The 22,442-nt window shown below is 41.4% G+C and overlaps 10 non-coding genes across 10 annotated transcripts; all 10 read left to right on the top strand.

The window, feature by feature from the left end:
• The first annotated feature begins 3,526 nt into the window (after positions 1-3,526).
• TRNAS-AGA (transfer RNA serine (anticodon AGA)) lies at positions 3,527-3,608 on the top strand. The gene has a single exon. It is a non-coding gene; the product is annotated as a tRNA-Ser (tRNA).
• A 1,289-nt stretch (positions 3,609-4,897) lies between these two features.
• TRNAH-GUG (transfer RNA histidin (anticodon GUG)) lies at positions 4,898-4,969 on the top strand. Its single transcript has one exon. It is a non-coding gene; the product is annotated as a tRNA-His (tRNA).
• Positions 4,970-6,464: 1,495 nt separating this feature from the next.
• Positions 6,465-6,546, top strand: TRNAS-AGA (transfer RNA serine (anticodon AGA)). Its single transcript has one exon. It is a non-coding gene; the product is annotated as a tRNA-Ser (tRNA).
• A 2,857-nt stretch (positions 6,547-9,403) lies between these two features.
• On the top strand, positions 9,404-9,485 carry TRNAS-AGA (transfer RNA serine (anticodon AGA)). The gene has a single exon. It is a non-coding gene; the product is annotated as a tRNA-Ser (tRNA).
• A 1,290-nt stretch (positions 9,486-10,775) lies between these two features.
• TRNAH-GUG (transfer RNA histidin (anticodon GUG)) lies at positions 10,776-10,847 on the top strand. Its single transcript has one exon. It is a non-coding gene; the product is annotated as a tRNA-His (tRNA).
• Positions 10,848-12,342: 1,495 nt separating this feature from the next.
• TRNAF-AAA (transfer RNA phenylalanine (anticodon AAA)) lies at positions 12,343-12,424 on the top strand. The gene has a single exon. It is a non-coding gene; the product is annotated as a tRNA-Phe (tRNA).
• A 2,860-nt stretch (positions 12,425-15,284) lies between these two features.
• On the top strand, positions 15,285-15,366 carry TRNAS-AGA (transfer RNA serine (anticodon AGA)). Its single transcript has one exon. It is a non-coding gene; the product is annotated as a tRNA-Ser (tRNA).
• Positions 15,367-16,655: 1,289 nt separating this feature from the next.
• TRNAH-GUG (transfer RNA histidin (anticodon GUG)) lies at positions 16,656-16,727 on the top strand. Its single transcript has one exon. It is a non-coding gene; the product is annotated as a tRNA-His (tRNA).
• Positions 16,728-18,225: 1,498 nt separating this feature from the next.
• TRNAS-AGA (transfer RNA serine (anticodon AGA)) lies at positions 18,226-18,307 on the top strand. Its single transcript has one exon. It is a non-coding gene; the product is annotated as a tRNA-Ser (tRNA).
• A 2,860-nt stretch (positions 18,308-21,167) lies between these two features.
• On the top strand, positions 21,168-21,249 carry TRNAS-AGA (transfer RNA serine (anticodon AGA)). The gene has a single exon. It is a non-coding gene; the product is annotated as a tRNA-Ser (tRNA).
• The last annotated feature ends 1,193 nt before the right edge of the window (positions 21,250-22,442 follow it).

The raw sequence follows: 22,442 nt of genomic DNA, 5'->3' as shown, positions 1-22,442 counted from the left end.
GAAGAAGCAGGTGCACTTTAGCACTGATTAGTAGCGATAAAGTGATCAGAGTCCTAAGGCCAACAAAAAGATACAGCAAAATGCGGAGGTGAAAAGCAATAAGGTGGGGTTGGGACCACCTTAAGAATGCAAGGTCTAACAAAAACGAACTAAGGATAACATGAGTAAAACATCAGGTTTCTCTACAGCATTTGGTGAGACAAGTGGGCCTTCTTTTATCTTCCATAAATGTAATCTTTCCCGGACCCCTTTATTATATAGCTCTTCAAGGAAAAAATATAAAGCACTTACAAAGGAGCCTCAAATACTCAAAGATGGTAGACTTCTGTAATATGGGCCATATACTAAAAGCAGCACGAAAACAGAGTGCAATAGGGTCCAAAAAACTTGAGTGACCCATGAGAGTATGCATGCAAGCCTATGGTATTCCAAACTAGAGATATACGCATGCAATTTTTGTTTTTAGGAGAGAATGTGCCTGCTGAAAAAAACCTTATTTTTAAAAAGTGCATTGCAGAATATCAGGAATTTGCTGTGGGACACCTTGAAAACTTGCATACAGATTATGTGCACACACCTTGCAGTCAGTTGTTGTGGCCGAGTGGTGAAGGCGATGAACTAGAAATCCATTGGGGTCTCCCCGCGCAGGTTCGAATCCTGCAGACAACGAGAATCTTTTTAACATCGGCTACAATTTCAGAAGTTAACCTTTAGTATTTCTTCCATGTCAGTTTTATAAATAGGTGGCTTATTTTGGTGTCACTATTGCCATATCACATATTTATTATCGCTCCCCCTTTCATATCTTTGCTATAACTCTCGTCCTTCATTAGCGCTGGTGCAAACGCTTCAAATTATTATACCCTGGCTCTCTCGGTCATACCTGTGCATGCACTTGAAACTTACTTTACCAATAAAAGAAGCAAATAGAGAAATAAAATAAAAGTGCTAGCTGGATTAGGCAAACACACTTCATAAAACTGCATTTTCTTTTCTATTCTCCCCCGTGTTACAAGCTTAACTGCTCCCTGTGTAATTTCTCCTAACCTGCTGTTCCTGGAAGAGAATTTCATCTACAAGCTCTTTCTGTGTTTTTTCCTAGTCTTTTCTTTCCCTTTTCTTAGATTTGTAACTGTTCCTTTACGTGCTCTACTGAGGCGCCATTAATCTCATTTGAGCTCCTTGTACCTGCTGCTGTTTTCTCCACACCTCATACTGTCTTTTCCCTCTTTCTCTCTTTCTCTGCGGTTGGTGGCTACTTTCCAAAGCGTCTGATGCCCCAATGTTCCTTCGTCTTGTTGTCAGACGTGAATTTGAAAAGCAGCAAAATTAACAAGCCTTTACCACTCACACATGGCAGAAGTTTATACTTTAATTCAATGAGCTAAGAAAAGTGTGTTGTGGGGGCCCTACGAGCCATGGTGCTTGCTTCATCATAATTAGGCATGCAGTCATTAGCCACAGCTCTGATTATGGGTCAATGAGGTCAGTTTCAATAATTCCTCAAAAACCTAACCATGCAGTCCCCCCTAACTGTGTAGTCATCTTGCTTTACTGCTGTTTGTGTGATTAGCTGGGAGGAGCTCACGGCAGCATCCTCCCAATAAAAGTGTAGATGGACCGTTCCTTAATTCTTTCTTGTTTCACATACAGATGGCTTGAGGAGGTACAGGGGAGATGCAGGTCTAATAAACAGAATAGAATATCTGCGCCGGGTGTGTTTCTCTGCATTGGTGTCCCATCACAGGCCCACCAGTGTATGTGTGATCTTTGACTCCTGCCAGTTCACAAGCAGGCGGCCAGGAAACGGTTTCAGCCTATCAACCACTGAGGAGATAAAGCCTTTGTATAAGGAATGAGGAAGCAATGAACACATTCAGCCTATCACAGGAGTAGCCCTGAGTGTTCCGAATTATAATTTCTTCATGTCACTGTACGTTATTGAGCCCAAGTAGCTCGCCGTGATCGTATAGTGGTTAGTACTCTGCGTTGTGGCCGCAGCAACCTCGGTTAGAATCTGAGTCACGGCATTGTGGTTGGCAATGTCACTGCAGTTGGGTTTTTCCTTTACAGAATTCCCAAATGTACCAGTTGTTTTTGTAAAATGTCTATCAAAAACAGATCCTTTTCAATATTTAAACGATCTAACGACAAATTATTTAAACACACATGATTATAAGATGTAGGTATACTGTACTTACTGACATAAATTATCGTTCTTGAACATATTTGCGGTAAGGGGAGCGGAGCTCTCCCCCAGGCCAATCAGAATGCAGATGAATGCAGTTGCAGTTGAGTGACCTGTGTTGTGACTGTCTACAGGGAATGCACATATGTAGCTGTCTCGCAGCCCAATCCAGACGCCAATCGAAGACAGGTTTCAATGCAAATAGAGCAGTAAGTGCAGAGAAATGCTCACTCTCTAAAAATGGCATTTATACAATAGTAAGATTAAATCCAACCTCACCAGTAGATAGGATTTATCAATAAATAAATAAAGCTTCTCCTCTCTAATAAGGAATTACCCCCCAAAAAGTATAAGGGAATACCCAATGCTAACCTATGAGAGGGGCAGACCTCACAGTAGTGAAAAATGTAATAGACTGTTTGATACTACTAGGACATACAAACTACCACAGTACATGTCTTACCTTTTACTTACATAGCATGATGCCCCTAGGACTACCTAGGGCCTACCTTAGGGGTTACTGATATGTAATAAAATTGGAGTTTAAGGCTTGGCAAGTAGTTTTAAATGCCAAGTCGAAGTGGCAGTGCACTGCAGCACAGGCACTGCAGTAGCAGGCTTGAGACAGGTTTGAAATGCTATTTCTTTGGGCGGCACAATCAGTCCCTGGGTATATGGTATACCACTTTACAAGGGGCTTTCAAGTAAATTAAATCTGTCAGTCAGGTATACTCCAATTATACACATGATTAGGGAAGAAGCACGTGCACTTCAGCACTGATTAGTAGCGATAAAGTGATCAGAGTCCTAAGGCCAACAAAAAGATACAGCAAAATGCGGAGGCGAAAAGCAATAAGGTGGGGTTGGGACCACCTTAAGAATGCAAGATCTAACAAAAACGAACTAAGGATAACATGAGTAAAACATCAGGTTTCTCTACAGCATTTGGTGAGACAAGTGGGCCTTCTTTTATCTTCCATAAATGCAATCCTTCCCGGACCCCTTTATTATATAGCTCTTCAAGGAAAAAATATAAAGCACTTACAAAGGAGCCTCAAATACTCAAAGATGGTAGACTTCTGTAATATGGGCCATATAAAAGCAGCACAAAAACAGAGTGCAATAGGGTCCAAAAAACTTGAGTGACCCATGAGAGTATGCATGCAAGCCTATGGTATTCCAAACTAGAGATATACGCATGCAATTTTTGTTTTTAGGAGAGAATGTGCCTGCTGAAAAAAACATTATTTTTAAAAAGTGCATTGCAGAATATCAGGAATTTGCTGTGGGACACCTTGAAAACTTGCATACAGATTATGTGCACACACCTTACAGTCAGTTGTTGTGGCCGAGTGGTTAAGGCGATGGACTAGAAATCCATTGGGGTCTCCCCGCGCAGGTTCGAATCCTGCCGACAACGAGAATCTTTTTAACATCGGCTACAATTTCAGAAGTTAACCTTTAGTATTTCTTCCATGTCAGTTTTATAAATAGGTGGCTTATTTTGGTGTCACTATTGCCATATCACATATTTATGATCGCTCCCCCTTTCATATCTTTGCTATAACTCTCGTCCTTCATTAGCGCTGGTGCAAACGCTTCAAATTATTATACCCTGGCTCTCTCGGTCATACCTGTGCATGCACTTGAAACTTACTTTACCAATAAAAGAAGCAAATAGAGAAATAAAATAAAAGTGCTAGCTGGATTAGGCAAACACACTTCATAAAACTGCATTTTCTTTTCTATTCTCCCCCGTGTTACAAGCTTAACTGCTCCCTGTTTAATTTCTCTTAACCTGCTGTTCCTGGAAGAGAATTTCATCTACAAGCTCTTTGTGTGTTTTTTCCTAGTCTTTTCTTTCCCTTTTCTTAGATTTGTAACTGTTCCTTTACGTGCTCTATTTAGCCGCCATTAATCTCATTTGAGCTCCCTGTACCTGCTGCTGTTTTCTCCACACCTCATACTGCCTTTTCCCTCTTTCTCTCTTTCTCTGCGGTTGGTGGCTACTTTCCAAAGCGTCTGATGCCCCAATGTTCCTCCGTCTTGTTGTCTGGCGTGAATTTGAAAAGCAACAAAATTAACAAGCCTTTACCACTCACACATGGCAGAAGTTTATACTTTAATTCAATGAGCTAAGAAAAGTGTGTTGTGGGGCCCCTACGAGCCATGGTGCTTGCTTCATCATAATTAGGCATGCAGTCATTAGCCACATCTCTGATTATGGGTCACTGAGGTCAGTTTCAATAATTCCTCAAAAACCTAACCATGCAGTCCCCCCTAACTGTGTAGTTATCTTGCTTTACTGCTGTTTGTGTGATTAGCTGGGAGGAGCTCAGCGCAGCATCCTCCCAATAAAAGAGTAGATGGACCGTTCCTTAACTCTTTCTTGCTTCACATACAGATGGCTTGAGGAGGTACAGGGGAGATGCAGGTCTAATAAACAGAATAGAATATCTGCGCCAGGTGTGTTTCTCTGCATAGGTGTCCCATCACAGGCCCACCAGTGTATGTGTGATCTTTGACTCCTGCCAGTTCACAAGCAGGCGGCCAGGAAACGGTTTCAGCCTATCAACCACTGAGGAGATAAAGCCTTTGTATAAGGAATGAGGAAGCAATGAACACATTCAGCCTATCACAGGAGTAGCCCTGAGTGTTCCGAATTATAATTTCTTCATGTCACTGTACGGTATTGAGCCCAAGTAGCTCGCCGTGATCGTATAGTGGTTAGTACTCTGCGTTGTGGCCGCAGCAACCTTGGTTCGAATCCGAGTCACGGCATTGTGGTTGGCAATGTCACGGCAGTTGGGTTTTTCCTTTACAGAATTCCCAAATGTACCAGTTGCTTTTGTAAAATGTCTATTAAAAACAGATCCTTTTCAATATTTAAACGATCTAACGACAAATTATTTAAACACACATGATTATAAGATGTAGGTATACTGTACTTACTGACATAAATTATCGTTCTTGAATATATTTGCGGTAAGGGGAGCGGAGCTCTCCCCCAGGCCAATCAGAATGCAGATGAATGCAGTTGCAGTTGAGTGACCTGTGTTGTGGCTGTCTACAGGGAATGCACATATGTAGCTGTCTCGCAGCCCAATCCAGACGTCAATTGAAGACAGGTTTTCATGCAAATAGAGCAGTAAGTGCAGAGAAATGCTCACTCTCTAAAAATGGCATTCATACAAAAGTAAGATTAAATCCAACCTCACCAGTAGATAGGATTTATCAATAAATAAATAAAGCTTCTCCTCTCTGATATGGAATTACCCCCCAAAAAGTATAAGGGAATACCCAATGCTAACCTATGAGAGGGGCAGATCTCACAGTAGTGAAAAATGTAATAGACTGTTTGATACTACTAGGACAAACAAACTACCACAGTACATGTCTTACCTTTTACTTACATAGCATGATGCCCCTAGGACTACCTAGGGCCTACCTTAGGGGTTACTGATATGTAATAAAATTGGAGTTTAAGGCTTGGCAAGTAGTTTTAAATGCCAAGTCGAAGTGGCAGTACACTGCAGCACAGGCACTGCAGTAGCAGGCTTGAGACAGGTTTGAAATGCTATTTCTTTGGGCGGCACAATCAGTCCCTGGGTATATGGTATACCACTTTACAAGGGGCTTTCAAGTACATTAAATCTGTCAGGTATACTCCAATTATACACATGATTAGGGAAGAAGCAGGTGCACTTTAGCACTGATTAGTAGCGATAAAGTGATCAGAGTCCTAAGGCCAACAAAAAGATACAGCAAAATGCGGAGGTGAAAAGCAATAAGGTGGGGTTGGGACCACCTTAAGAATGCAAGGTCTAACAAAAACGAACTAAAGATAACATGAGTAAAACATCAGGTTTCTCTACAGCATTTGGTGAGACAAGTGGGCCTTCTTTTATCTTCCATAAATGTAATCTTTCCCGGACCCCTTTATTATATAGCTCTTCAAGGAAAAAATATAAAGCACTTACAAAGGAGCCTCAAATACTCAAAGATGGTAGACTTCTGTAATATGGGCCATATACTAAAAGCAGCACGAAAACAGAGTGCAATAGGGTCCAAAAAACTTGAGTGACCCATGAGAGTATGCATGCAAGCCTATGGTATTCCAAACTAGAGATATACGCATGCAATTTTTGTTTTTAGGAGAGAATGTGCCTGCTGAAAAAAACCTTATTTTTAAAAAGTGCATTGCAGAATATCAGGAATTTGCTGTGGGACACCTTGAAAACTTGCATACAGATTATGTGCACACACCTTACAGTCAGTTGTTGTGGCCGAGTGGTTAAGGCGATGGACTAGAAATCCATTGGGGTCTCCCCGCGCAGGTTCGAATCCTGCCGACAACGAGAATCTTTTTAACATCGGCTACAATTTCAGAAGTTAACCTTTAGTATTTCTTCCATGTCAGTTTTATAAATAGGTGGCTTATTTTGGTGTCACTATTGCCAAATCACATATTTATTATCGCTCCCCCTTTCATATCTTTGCTATAACTCTCGTCCTTCATTAGCGCTGGTGCAAACGCTTCAAATTATTATACCCTGGCTCTCTCGGTCATACCTGTGCATGCACTTGAAACTTACTTTACCAATAAAAGAAGCAAATAGAGAAATAAAATAAAAGTGCTAGCTGGATTAGGCAAACACACTTCATAAAACTGCATTTTCTTTTCTATTCTCCCCCGTGTTACAAGCTTAACTGCTCCCTGTGTAATTTCTCCTAACCTGCTGTTCCTGAAAGAGAATTTCATCTACAAGCTCTTTCTGTGTTTTTTCCTAGTCTTTTCTTTCCCTTTTCTTAGATTTGTAACTGTTCCTTTACGTGCTCTACTGAGGCGCCATTAATCTCATTTGAGCTCCTTGTACCTGCTGCTGTTTTCTCCACACCTCATACTGTCTTTTCCCTCTTTCTCTCTTTCTCTGCGGTTGGTGGCTACTTTCCAAAGCGTCTGATGCCCCAATGTTCCTTCGTCTTGTTGTCAGACGTGAATTTGAAAAGCAACAAAATTAACAAGCCTTTACCACTCACACACGGCAGAAGTTTATACTTTAATTCAATGAGCTAAGAAAAGTGTGTTGTGGGGCCCCTACGAGCCATGGTGCTTGCTTCATCATAATTAGGCATGCAGTCATTAGCCACAGCTCTGATTATGGGTCACTGAGGTCAGTTTCAATAATTCCTCAAAAACCTAACCATGCAGTCCCCCCTAACTGTGTAGTTATCTTGCTTTACTGCTGTTTGTGTGATTAGCTGGGAGGAGCTCACGGCAGCATCCTCCCAATAAAAGTGTAGATGGACCGTTCCTTAACTCTTTCTTGCTTCACATACAGATGGCTTGAGGAGGTACAGGGGAGATGCAGGTCTAATAAACAGAATAGAATGTCTGCGCCAGGTTTGTTTCTCTGCATTGGTGTCCCATCACAGGCCCACCAGTGTATGTGTGATCTTTGACTCCTGCCAGTTCACAAGCAGGCGGCCAGGAAAAGGTTTCAGCCTATCAACCACTGAGGAGATAAAGCCTTTGTATAAGGAATGAGGAAGCAATGAACACATTCAACCTATCACAGGAGTAGCCCTGAGTGTTCCGAATTATAATTTCTTCATGTCACTGTACGTTATTGAGCCCAAGTAGCTCGCCGTGATCGTATAGTGGTTAGTACTCTGCGTTGTGGCCGCAGCAACCTCGGTTCGAATCCGAATCACGGCATTGTGGTTGGCAATGTCACGGCAGTTGGGTTTTTCCTTTACAGAATTCCCAAATGTACCAGTTGTTTTTGTAAAATGTCTATTAAAAACAGATCCTTTTCAATATTTAAACGATCTAACGACAAATTATTTAAACACACATGATTATAAGATGTAGGTATACTGTACTTACTGACATAAATTATCGTTCTTGAACATATTTGCGGTAAGGGGAGCGGAGCTCTCCCCCAGGCCAATCAGAATGCAGATGAATGCAGTTGCAGTTGAGTGACCTGTGTTGTGGCTGTCTACAGGGAATGCACATATGTAGCTGTCTCGCAGCCCAATCCAGACGTCAATCGAAGACAGGTTTCAATGCAAATAGAGCAGTAAGTGCAGAGAAATGCTCACTCTCTAAAAATGGCATTTATACAATAGTAAGATTAAATCCAACCTCACCAGTAGATAGGATTTATCAATAAATAAATAAAGCTTCTCCTCTCTGATAAGGAATTACCCCCCAAAAAGTATAAGGGAATACCCAATGCTAACCTATGAGAGGGGCAGACCTCACAGTAGTGAAAAATGTAATAGACTGTTTGATACTACTAGGACATACAAACTACCACAGTACATGTCTTACCTTTTACTTACATAGCATGATGCCCCTAGGACTACCTAGGGCCTACCTTAGGGGTTACTGATATGTAATAAAATTGGAGTTTAAGGCTTGGCAAGTAGTTTTAAATGCCAAGTCGAAGTGGCAGTGCACTGCAGCACAGGCACTGCAGTAGCAGGCTTGAGACAGGTTTGAAATGCTATTTCTTTGGGCGGCACAATCAGTCCCTGGGTATATGGTATACCACTTTACAAGGGGCTTTCAAGTAAATTAAATCTGTCAGTCAGGTATACTCCAATTATACACATGATTAGGGAAGAAGCACGTGCACTTCAGCACTGATTAGTAGCGATAAAGTGATCAGAGTCCTAAGGCCAACAAAAAGATACAGCAAAATGCGGAGGTGAAAAGCAATAAGGTGGGGTTGGGACCACCTTAAGAATTCAAGGTCTAACAAAAACGAACTAAGGATAACATGAGTAAAACATCAGGTTTCTCTACAGCATTTGGTGAGACAAGTGGGCCTTCTTTTATCTTCCATAAATGCAATCCTTCCCGGACCCCTTTATTCTATAGCTCTTCAAGGAAAAAATATAAAGCACTTACAAAGGAGCCTCAAATACTCAAAGATGGTAGACTTCTGTAATATGGGCCATATAAAAGCAGCACAAAAACAGAGTGCAATAGGGTCCAAAAAACTTGAGTGACCCATGAGAGTATGCATGCAAGCCTATGGTATTCCAAACTAGAGATATACGCATGCAATTTTTGTTTTTAGGAGAGAATGTGCCTGCTGAAAAAAACATTATTTTTAAAAAGTGCATTGCAGAATATCAGGAATTTGCTGTGGGACACCTTGAAAACTTGCATACAGATTATGTGCACACACCTTACAGTCAGTTGTTGTGGCCGAGTGGTTAAGGCGATGGACTAGAAATCCATTGGGGTCTCCCCGCGCAGGATCGAATCCTGCCGACAACGAGAATCTTTTTAACATCGGCTACAATTTCAGAAGTTAACCTTTAGTATTTCTTCCATGTCAGTTTTATAAATAGGTGGCTTATTTTGGTGTCACTATTGCCATATCACATATTTATGATCGCTCCCCCTTTCATATCTTTGCTATAACTCTCGTCCTTCATTAGCGCTGGTGCAAACGCTTCAAATTATTATACCCTGGCTCTCTCGGTCATACTTGTGCATGCACTTGAAACTTACTTTACCAATAAAAGAAGCAAATAGAGAAATAAAATAAAAGTGCTAGCTGGATTAGGCAAACACACTTCATAAAACTGCATTTTCTTTTCTATTCTCCCCCGTGTTACAAGCTTAACTGCTCCCTGTTTAATTTCTCTTAACCTGCTGTTCCTGGAAGAGAATTTCATCAACAAGCTCTTTCTGTGTTTTTTCCTAGTCTTTTCTTTCCCTTTTCTTAGATTTGTAACTGTTCCTTTACGTGCTCTATTTAGCCGCCATTAATCTCATTTGAGCTCCCTGTACCTGCTGCTGTTTTCTCCACACCTCATACTGCCTTTTCCCTCTTTCTCTCTTTCTCTGCGGTTGGTGGCTACTTTCCAAAGCGTCTGATGCCCCAATGTTCCTTCGTCTTGTTGTCAGGCGTGAATTTGAAAAGCAACAAAATTAACAAGCCTTTACCACTCACACATGGCAGAAGTTTATACTTTAATTCAATGAGCTAAGAAAAGTGTGTTGTGGGGCCCCTACGAGCCATGGTGCTTGCTTCATCATAATTAGGCATGCAGTCATTAGCCACATCTCTGATTATGGGTCACTGAGGTCAGTTTCAATAATTCCTCAAAAACCTAACCATGCAGTCCCCCCTAACTGTGTAGTTATCTTGCTTTACTGCTGTTTGTGTGATTAGCTGGGAGGAGCTCAGCGCAGCATCCTCCCAATAAAAGAGTAGATGGACCGTTCCTTAACTCTTTCTTGCTTCACATACAGATGGCTTGAAGGAGGTACAGGGGAGATGCAGGTCTAATAAACAGAATAGAATATCTGCGCCAGGTGTGTTTCTCTGCATAGGTGTCCCATCACAGGCCCACCAGTGTATGTGTGATCTTTGACTCCTGCCAGTTCACAAGCAGGCGGCCAGGAAACGGTTTCAGCCTATCAACCACTGAGGAGATAAAGCCTTTGTATAAGGAATGAGGAAGCAATGAACACATTCAGCCTATCACAGGAGTAGCCCTGAGTGTTCCGAATTATAATTTCTTCATGTCACTGTACGTTATTGAGCCCAAGTAGCTCGCCGTGATCGTATAGTGGTTAGTACTCTGCGTTGTGGCCGCAGCAACCTTGGTTCGAATCCGAGTCACGGCATTGTGGTTGGCAATGTCACGGCAGTTGGGGTTTTCCTTTACAGAATTCCCAAATGTACCAGTTGCTTTTGTAAAATGTCTATTAAAAACAGATCCTTTTCAATATTTAAACGATCTAACGACAAATTATTTAAACACACATGATTATAAGATGTAGGTATACTGTACTTACTGACATAAATTATCGTTCTTGAATATATTTGCGGTAAGGGGAGCGGAGCTCTCCCCCAGGCCAATCAGAATGCAGATGAATGCAGTTGCAGTTGAGTGACCTGTGTTGTGGCTGTCTACAGGGAATGCACATATGTAGCTGTCTCGCAGCCCAATCCAGACGTCAATCGAAGACAGGTTTCAATGCAAATAGAGCAGTAAGTGCAGAGAAATGCTCACTCTCTAAAAATGGCATTTATACATTAGTAAGATTAAATCCAACCTCACCAGTAGATAGGATTTATCAATAAATAAATAAAGCTTCTCCTCTCTGATATGGAATTACCCCCCAAAAAGTATAAGGGAATACCCAATGCTAACCTATGAGAGGGGCAGATCTCACAGTAGTGAAAAATGTAATAGACTGTTTGATACTACTAGGACAAACAAACTACCACAGTATATGTCTTACCTTTTACTTACATAGCATGATGCCCCTAGGACTACCTAGGGCCTACCTTAGGGGTTACTGATATGTAATAAAATTGGAGTTTAAGGCTTGGCAAGTAGTTTTAAATGCCAAGTCGAAGTGGCAGTACACTGCAGCACAGGCACTGCAGTAGCAGGCTTGAGACAGGTTTGAAATGCTATTTCTTTGGGCGGCACAATCAGTCCCTGGGTATATGGTATACCACTTTACAAGGGGCTTTCAAGTACATTAAATCTGTCAGGTATACTCCAATTATACACATGATTAGGGAAGAAGCAGGTGCACTTTAGCACTGATTAGTAGCGATAAAGTGATCAGAGTCCTAAGGCCAACAAAAAGATACAGCAAAATGCGGAGGTGAAAAGCAATAAGGTGGGGTTGGGACCACCTTAAGAATGCAAGGTCTAACAAAAACGAACTAAGGATAACATGAGTAAAACATCAGGTTTCTCTACAGCATTTGGTGAGACAAGTGGGCCTTCTTTTATCTTCCATAAATGCAATCCTTCCCGGACCCCTTTATTATATAGCTCTTCAAGGAAAAAATATAAAGCACTTACAAAGGAGCCTCAAATACTCAAAGATGGTAGACTTCTTTAATATGGGACATATACTAAAAGCAGCACGAAAACAGAGTGCAATAGGGTCCAAAAAACTTGAGTGACCCATGAGAGTATGCAAGCAAGCCTATGGTATTCCAAACTAGAGATTTACGCATGCAATTTTTGTTTTTAGGAGAGAATGTGCCTGCTGAAAAAAACCTTATTTTTAAAAAGTGCATTGCAGAATATCAGGAATTTGCTGTGGGACACCTTGAAAACTTGCATACAGATTATGTGCACACACCTTGCAGTCAGTTGTTGTGGCCGAGTGGTTAAGGCAATGGACTAAAAATCCATTGGGGTCTCCCCGCGCAGGTTCGAATCCTGCCGACAACGAGAATCTTTTTAACATCGGCTACAATTTCAGAAGTTAACCTTTAGTATTTCTTCCATGTCAGTTTTATAAATAGGTGGCTTATTTTGGTGTCACTATTGCCATATCACATATTTATTATCGCTCCCCCTTTCATATCTTTGCTATAACTCTCGTCCTTCATTAGCGCTGGTGCAAACGCTTCAAATTATTATACCCTGCCTCTCTCGGTCATACCTGTGCATGCACTTGAAACTTACTTTACCAATAAAATAAGCAAATAGAGAAATAAAATAAAAGTGCTAGCTGGATTAGGCAAACACACTTCATAAAACTGCATTTTCTTTTCTATTCTCCCCCGTGTTACAAGCTTAACTGCTCCCTGTGTAATTTCTCTTAACCTGCTGTTTCTGGAAGAGAATTTCATCTACAAGCTCTTTCTGTGTTTGTTCCTAGTCTTTTCTTTCCCTTTTCTTAGATTTGTAACTGTTCCTTTACGTGCTCTATTTAGGCGCCATTAATCTCATTTGAGCTCCTTGTACCTGCTGCTGTTTTCTCCACACCTCATACTGTCTTTTCCCTCTTTCTCTCTTTCTCTGCGGTTGGTGGCTACTTTCCAAAGCGTCTGATGCCCCAATGTTCCTTCGTCTTGTTGTCAGACGTGAATTTGAAAAGCAACAAAATTAACAAGCCTTTACCACTCACACATGGCAGAAGTTTATACTTTAATTCAATGAGCTAAGAAAAGTGTGTTGTGGGGCCCCTACGAGCCATGGTGCTTGCTTCATCATAATTAGGCATGCAGTCATTAGCCACAGCTCTGATTATGGGTCACTGATGTCAGTTTCAATAATTCCTCAAAAACCTAACCATGCAGTCCCCCCTAACTGTGTAGTTATCTTGCTTTACTGCTGTTTGTGTGATTAGCTGGGAGGAGCTCACGGCAGCATCCTCCCAATAAAAGTGTAGATGGACCGTTCCTTAACTCTGTCTTGCTTCACATACAGATGGCTTGAGGAGGTACAGGGGAGATGCAGGTCTAATAAACAGAATAGAATATCTGCGCCAGGTGTGTTTCTCTGCATTGGTGTCCCATCACAGGCCCACCAGTGTATGTGTGATCTTTGACTCCTGCCAGTTCACAAGCAGGCGGCCAGGAAACGGTTTCAGCCTATCAACCACTGAGGAGATAAAGCCTTTGTATAAGGAATGAGGAAGCAATGAACACATTCAGCCTATCACAGGAGTAGCCCTGAGTGTTCCGAATTATAATTTCTTCATGTCACTGTACGTTATTGAGCCCAAGTAGCTCGCCGTGATCGTATAGTTGTTAGTACTCTGCGTTGTGGCTGCAGCAACCTCGGTTCGAATCCGAGTCACGGCATTGTGGTTGGCAATGTCACGGCAGTTGGGTTTTTCCTTTACAGAATTCCCAAATGTACCAGTTGTTTTTGTAAAATGTCTATTAAAAACAGATCCTTTTCAATATTTAAACGATCTAACAACAAATTATTTAAACACACATGATTATAAGATGTAGGTATACTGTACTTACTGACATAAATTATCGTTCTTGAACATATTTGCGGTAAGGGGAGCGGAGCTCTCCCCCAGGCCAATCAGAATGCAGATGAATGCAGTTGCAGTTGAGTGACCTGTGTTGTGGCTGTCTACAGGGAATGCACATATGTAGCTGTCTCGCAGCCCAATCCAGACGTCAATCGAAGACAGGTTTCAATGCAAATAGAGCAGTAAGTGCAGAGAAATGCTCACTCTCTAAAAATGGCATTTATACAATAGTAAGATTAAATCCAACCTCACCAGTAGATAGGATTTATCAATAAATAAATAAAGCTTCTCCTCTCTGATATGGAATTACCCCCCAAAAAGTATAAGGGAATACCCAATGCTAACCTATGAGAGGGGCAGACCTCACAGTAGTGAAAAATGTAATAGACTGTTTGATACTACTAGGACATACAAACTACCACAGTACATGTCTTACCTTTTACTTACATAGCATGATGCCCCTAGGACTACCTAGGGCCTACCTTAGGGGTTACTGATATGTAATAAAATTGGAGTTTAAGGCTTGGCAAGTAGTTTTAAATGCCAAGTGGAAGTGGCAGTACACTGCAGCACAGGCACTGCAGTAGCAGGCTTGAGACAGGTTTGAAATGCTATTTCTTAGGGCGGCACAATCAGTCCCTGGGTATATGGTATACCACTTTACAAGGGGCTTTCAAGTAAATTAAATCTGTCAGTCAGGTATACTCCAATTATACACATGATTAGGGAAGAAGCACGTGCACTTCAGCACTGATTAGTAGCGATAAAGTGATCAGAGTCCTAAGGCCAACAAAAAGATACAGCAAAATGCGGAGGTGAAAAGCAATAAGGTGGGGTTGGGACCACCTTAAGAATGCAAGGTCTAACAAAAACGAACTAAGGATAACATGAGTAAAACATCAGGTTTCTCTACAGCATTTGGTGAGACAAGTGGGCCTTCTTTTATCTTCCATAAATGCAATCCTTCCCGGACCCCTTTATTATATAGCTCTTCAAGGAAAAAATATAAAGCACTTACAAAGGAGCCTCAAATACTCAAAGATGGTAGACTTCTTTAATATGGGACATATACTAAAAGCAGCACGAAAACAGAGTGCAATAGGGTCCAAAAAACTTGAGTGACCCATGAGAGTATGCAAGCAAGTCTATGGTATTCCAAACTAGAGATATACGCATGCAATTTTTGTTTTTAGGAGAGATTGTGCCTGCTGAAAAAAACCTTATTTTTAAAAAGTGCATTGCAGAATATCAGGAATTTGCTGTGGGACACCTTGAAAACTTGCATACAGATTATGTGCACACACCTTGCAGTCAGTTGTTGTGGCCGAGTGGTTAAGGCGATGGACTAGAAATCCATTGGGGTCTCCCCGCGCAGGTTCGAATCCTGCCGACAACGAGAATCTTTTTAACATCGGCTACAATTTCAGAAGTTAACCTTTAGTATTTCTTCCATGTCAGTTTTATAAATAGGTGGCTTATTTTGGTGTCACTATTGCCATATCACATATTTATTATCGCTCCCGTTTTCATATCTTTGCTATAACTCTCGTCCTTCATTAGCGCTGGTGCAAACGCTTCAAATTATTATACCCTGCCTCTCTCGGTCATACCTGTGCATGCACTTGAAACTTACTTTACCAATAAAATAAGCAAATAGAGAAATAAAATAAAAGTGCTAGCTGGATTAGGCAAACACACTTCATAAAACTGCATTTTCTTTTCTATTCTCCCCCGTGTTACAAGCTTAACTGCTCCCTGTGTAATTTCTCTTAACCTGCTGTTCCTGGAAGAGAATTTCATCTACAAGCTCTTTCTGTGTTTGTTCCTAGTCTTTTCTTTCCCTTTTCTTAGATTTGTAACTGTTCCTTTACGTGCTCTATTTAGGCGCCATTAATCTCATTTGAGCTCCTTGTACCTGCTGCTGTTTTCTCCACACCTCATACTGTCTTTTCCCTCTTTCTCTCTTTCTCTGCGGTTGGTGGCTACTTTCCAAAGCGTCTGATGCCCCAATGTTCCTTCGTCTTGTTGTCAGACGTGAATTTGAAAAGCAACAAAATTAACAAGCCTTTACCACTCACACATGGCAGAAGTTTATACTTTAATTCAATGAGCTAAGAAAAGTGTGTTGTGGGGCCCCTACGAGCCATGGTGCTTGCTTCATCATAATTAGGCATGCAGTCATTAGCCACAGCTCTGATTATGGGTCACTGATGTCAGTTTCAATAATTCCTCAAAAACCTAACCATGCAGTCCCCCCTAACTGTGTAGTTATCTTGCTTTACTGCTGTTTGTGTGATTAGCTGGGAGGAGCTCACGGCAGCATCCTCCCAATAAAAGTGTAGATGGACCGTTCCTTAACTCTTTCTTGCTTCACATACAGATGGCTTGAGGAGGTACAGGGGAGATGCAGGTCTAATAAACAGAATAGAATATCTGCGCCAGGTGTGTTTCTCTGCATTGGTGTCCCATCACAGGCCCACCAGTGTATGTGTGATCTTTGACTCCTGCCAGTTCACAAGCAGGCGGCCAGGAAACGGTTTCAGCCTATCAACCACTGAGGAGATAAAGCCTTTGTATAAGGAATGAGGAAGCAATGAACACATTCAGCCTATCACAGGAGTAGCCCTGAGTGTTCCGAATTATAATTTCTTCATGTCACTGTACGCTATTGAGCCCAAGTAGCTCGCCGTGATCGTATAGTGGTTAGTACTCTGCGTTGTGGCCGCAGCAACCTCGGTTCGAATCCGAGTCACGGCATTGTGGTTGGCAATGTCACGGCAGTTGGGTTTTTCCTTTACAGAATTCCCAAATGTACCAGTTGTTTTTGTAAAATGTCTATTAAAAACAGATCCTTTTCAATATTTAAACGATCTAACAACAAATTATTTAAACACACATGATTATAAGATGTAGGTATACTGTACTTACTGACATAAATTATCGTTCTTGAACATATTTGCGGTAAGGGGAGCGGAGCTCTCCCCCAGGCCAATCAGAATGCAGATGAAGGCAGTTGCAGTTGAGTGACCTGTGTTGTGGCTGTCTACAGGGAATGCACATATGTAGCTGTCGCAGCCCAATCCAGACGTCAATCGAAGACAGGTTTCAATGCAAATAGAGCAGTAAGTGCAGAGAAATGCTCACTCTCTAAAAATGGCATTTATACAATAGTAAGATTAAATCCAACCTCACCAGTAGATAGGATTTATCAATAAATAAATAAAGCTTCTCCTCTCTGATATGGAATTACCCCCCAAAAAGTATAAGGGAAATCCCCAATGCTAACCTATGAGAGGGGCAGACCTCACAGTAGTGAAAAATGTAATAGACTGTTTGATACTATTAGGACATACAAACTACCACAGTACATGTCTTACCTTTTACTTACATAGCATGATGCCCCTAGGACTACCTAGGGCCTACCTTAGATGTTACTGATATGTAATAAAATTGGAGTTTAAGGCTTGGCAAGTAGTTTTAAATGCCAAGTCGAAGTGGCAGTACACTGCAGCACAGGCACTGCAGTAGCAGGCTTGAGACAGGTTTGAAATGCTATTTCTTTGGGCGGCACAATCAGTCCCTGGGTATATGGTATACCACTTTACAAGGGGCTTTCAAGTAAATTAAATCTGTCAGTCAGGTATACTCCAATTATACACATGATTAGGGAAGAAGCACGTGCACTTCAGCACTGATTAGTAGCGATAAAGTGATCAGAGTCCTAAGGCCAACAAAAAGATACAGCAAAATGCGGAGGTGAAAAGCAATAAGGTGGGGTTGGGACCACCTTAAGAATGCAAGGTCTAACAAAAACGAACTAAGGATAACATGAGTAAAACATCAGGTTTCTCTACAGCATTTGGTGAGACAAGTGGGCCTTCTTTTATCTTCCATAAATGCAATCCTTCCCGGACCCCTTTATTATATAGCTCTTCAAGGAAAAAATATAAAGCACTTACAAAGGAGCCTCAAATACTCAAAGATGGTAGACTTCTTTAATATGGGACATATACTAAAAGCAGCACGAAAACAGAGTGCAATAGGGTCCAAAAAACTTGAGTGACCCATGAGAGTATGCAAGCAAGCCTATGGTATTCCAAACTAGAGATTTACGCATGCAATTTTTGTTTTTAGGAGAGAATGTGCCTGCTGAAAAAAACCTTATTTTTAAAAAGTGCATTGCAGAATATCAGGAATTTGCTTTGGGACACCTTGAAAACTTGCATACAGATTATGTGCACACACCTTGCAGTCAGTTGTTGTGGCCGAGTGGTTAAGGCGATGGACTAGAAATCCATTGGGGTCTCCCAGCGCAGGTTTGAATCCTGCCGACAACGAGAATCTTTTTAACATCGGCTACAATTTCAGAAGTTAACCTTTAGTATTTCTTCCATGTCAGTTTTATAAATAGGTGGCTTATTTTGGTGTCACTATTGCCATATCACATATTTATTATCGCTCCCCCTTTCATATCTTTGCTATAACTCTCGTCCTTCATTAGCGCTGGTGCAAACGCTTCAAATTATTATACCCTGCCTCTCTCGGTCATACCTGTGCATGCACTTGAAACTTACTTTACCAATAAAATAAGCAAATAGAGAAATAAAATAAAAGTGCTAGCTGGATTAGGCAAACACACTTCATAAAACTGCATTTTCTTTTCTATTCTCCCCCGTGTTACAAGCTTAACTGCTCCCTGTGTAATTTCTCTTAACCTGCTGTTCCTGGAAGAGAATTTCATCTACAAGCTCTTTCTGTGTTTGTTCCTAGTCTTTTCTTTCCCTTTTCTTAGATTTGTAACTGTTCCTTTACGTGCTCTATTTAGGCGCCATTAATCTCATTTGAGCTCCTTGTACCTGCTGCTGTTTTCTCCACACCTCATACTGTCTTTTCCCTCTTTCTCTCTTTCTCTGCGGTTGGTGGCTACTTTCCAAAGCGTCTGATGCCCCAATGTTCCTTCGTCTTGTTGTCAGACGTGAATTTGAAAAGCAACAAAATTAACAAGCCTTTACCACTCACACATGGCAGAAGTTTATACTTTAATTCAATGAGCTAAGAAAAGTGTGTTGTGGGGCCCCTACGAGCCATGGTGCTTGCTTCATCATAATTAGGCATGCAGTCATTAGCCACAGCTCTGATTATGGGTCACTGATGTCAGTTTCAATAATTCCTCAAAAACCTAACCATGCAGTCCCCCCTAACTGTGTAGTTATCTTGCTTTACTGCTGTTTGTGTGATTAGCTGGGAGGAGCTCACGGCAGCATCCTCCCAATAAAAGTGTAGATGGACCGTTCCTTAACTCTGTCTTGCTTCACATACAGATGGCTTGAGGAGGTACAGGGGAGATGCAGGTCTAATAAACAGAATAGAATATCTGCGCCAGGTGTGTTTCTCTGCATTGGTGTCCCATCACAGGCCCACCAGTGTATGTGTGATCTTTGACTCCTGCCAGTTCACAAGCAGGCGGCCAGGAAACGGTTTCAGCCTATCAACCACTGAGGAGATAAAGCCTTTGTATAAGGAATGAGGAAGCAATGAACACATTCAGCCTATCACAGGAGTAGCCCTGAGTGTTCCGAATTATAATTTCTTCATGTCACTGTACGTTATTGAGCCCAAGTAGCTCGCCGTGATCGTATAGTTGTTAGTACTCTGCGTTGTGGCTGCAGCAACCTCGGTTCGAATCCGAGTCACGGCATTGTGGTTGGCAATGTCACGGCAGTTGGGTTTTTCCTTTACAGAATTCCCAAATGTACCAGTTGTTTTTGTAAAATGTCTATTAAAAACAGATCCTTTTCAATATTTAAACGATCTAACAACAAATTATTTAAACACACATGATTATAAGATGTAGGTATACTGTACTTACTGACATAAATTATCGTTCTTGAACATATTTGCGGTAAGGGGAGCGGAGCTCTCCCCCAGGCCAATCAGAATGCAGATGAATGCAGTTGCAGTTGAGTGACCTGTGTTGTGGCTGTCTACAGGGAATGCACATATGTAGCTGTCTCGCAGCCCAATCCAGACGTCAATCGAAGACAGGTTTCAATGCAAATAGAGCAGTAAGTGCAGAGAAATGCTCACTCTCTAAAAATGGCATTTATACAATAGTAAGATTAAATCCAACCTCACCAGTAGATAGGATTTATCAATAAATAAATAAAGCTTCTCCTCTCTGATATGGAATTACCCCCCAAAAAGTATAAGGGAATACCCAATGCTAACCTATGAGAGGGGCAGACCTCACAGTAGTGAAAAATGTAATAGACTGTTTGATACTACTAGGACATACAAACTACCACAGTACATGTCTTACCTTTTACTTACATAGCATGATGCCCCTAGGACTACCTAGGGCCTACCTTAGGGGTTACTGATATGTAATAAAATTGGAGTTTAAGGCTTGGCAAGTAGTTTTAAATGCCAAGTCGAAGTGGCAGTATACTGCAGCACAGGCACTGCAGTAGCAGGCTTGAGACAGGTTTGAAATGCTATTTCTTTGGGCGGCACAATCAGTCCCTGGGTATATGGTATACCACTTTACAAGGGGCTTTCAAGTAAATTAAATCTGTCAGTCAGGTATACTCCAATTATACACATGATTAGGGAAGAAGCACGTGCACTTCAGCACTGATTAGTAGCGATAAAGTGATCAGAGTCCTAAGGCCAACAAAAAGATACAGCAAAATGCGGAGGTGAAAAGCAATAAGGTGGGGTTGGGACCACCTTAAGAATGCAAGGTCTAACAAAAACGAACTAAGGATAACATGAGTAAAACATCAGGTTTCTCTACAGCATTTGGTGAGACAAGTGGGCCTTCTTTTATCTTCCATAAATGCAATCCTTCCCGGACCCCTTTATTATATAGCTCTTCAAGGAAAAAATATAAAGCACTTACAAAGGAGCCTCAAATACTCAAAGATGGTAGACTTCTTTAATATGGGACATATACTAAAAGCAGCACGAAAACAGAGTGCAATAGGGTCCAAAAAACTTGAGTGACCCATGAGAGTATGCAAGCAAGTCTATGGTATTCCAAACTAGAGATATACGCATGCAATTTTTGTTTTTAGGAGAGATTGTGCCTGCTGAAAAAAACCTTATTTTTAAAAAGTGCATTGCAGAATATCAGGAATTTGCTGTGGGACACCTTGAAAACTTGCATACAGATTATGTGCACACACCTTGCAGTCAGTTGTTGTGGCCGAGTGGTTAAGGCGATGGACTAGAAATCCATTGGGGTCTCCCCGCGCAGGTTCGAATCCTGCCGACAACGAGAATCTTTTTAACATCGGCTACAATTTCAGAAGTTAACCTTTAGTATTTCTTCCATGTCAGTTTTATAAATAGGTGGCTTATTTTGGTGTCACTATTGCCATATCACATATTTATTATCGCTCCCGTTTTCATATCTTTGCTATAACTCTCGTCCTTCATTAGCGCTGGTGCAAACGCTTCAAATTATTATACCCTGCCTCTCTCGGTCATACCTGTGCATGCACTTGAAACTTACTTTACCAATAAAATAAGCAAATAGAGAAATAAAATAAAAGTGCTAGCTGGATTAGGCAAACACACTTCATAAAACTGCATTTTCTTTTCTATTCTCCCCCGTGTTACAAGCTTAACTGCTCCCTGTGTAATTTCTCTTAACCTGCTGTTCCTGGAAGAGAATTTCATCTACAAGCTCTTTCTGTGTTTGTTCCTAGTCTTTTCTTTCCCTTTTCTTAGATTTGTAACTGTTCCTTTACGTGCTCTATTTAGGCGCCATTAATCTCATTTGAGCTCCTTGTACCTGCTGCTGTTTTCTCCACACCTCATACTGTCTTTTCCCTCTTTCTCTCTTTCTCTGCGGTTGGTGGCTACTTTCCAAAGCGTCTGATGCCCCAATGTTCCTTCGTCTTGTTGTCAGACGTGAATTTGAAAAGCAACAAAATTAACAAGCCTTTACCACTCACACATGGCAGAAGTTTATACTTTAATTCAATGAGCTAAGAAAAGTGTGTTGTGGGGCCCCTACGAGCCATGGTGCTTGCTTCATCATAATTAGGCATGCAGTCATTAGCCACAGCTCTGATTATGGGTCACTGATGTCAGTTTCAATAATTCCTCAAAAACCTAACCATGCAGTCCCCCCTAACTGTGTAGTTATCTTGCTTTACTGCTGTTTGTGTGATTAGCTGGGAGGAGCTCACGGCAGCATCCTCCCAATAAAAGTGTAGATGGACCGTTCCTTAACTCTGTCTTGCTTCACATACAGATGGCTTGAGGAGGTACAGGGGAGATGCAGGTCTAATAAACAGAATAGAATATCTGCGCCAGGTGTGTTTCTCTGCATTGGTGTCCCATCACAGGCCCACCAGTGTATGTGTGATCTTTGACTCCTGCCAGTTCACAAGCAGGCGGCCAGGAAACGGTTTCAGCCTATCAACCACTGAGGAGATAAAGCCTTTGTATAAGGAATGAGGA

The sequence above is a fragment of the Lissotriton vulgaris genome, chromosome 1_1 (genome assembly GCF_964263255.1).
Source record: "Lissotriton vulgaris chromosome 1_1, aLisVul1.2, whole genome shotgun sequence".
Taxonomy (NCBI): domain Eukaryota; kingdom Metazoa; phylum Chordata; class Amphibia; order Caudata; family Salamandridae; genus Lissotriton; species Lissotriton vulgaris.
Note: the sequence above shows the minus strand (reverse complement) of the source record. Positions and strands in the feature narration are given on the sequence as shown.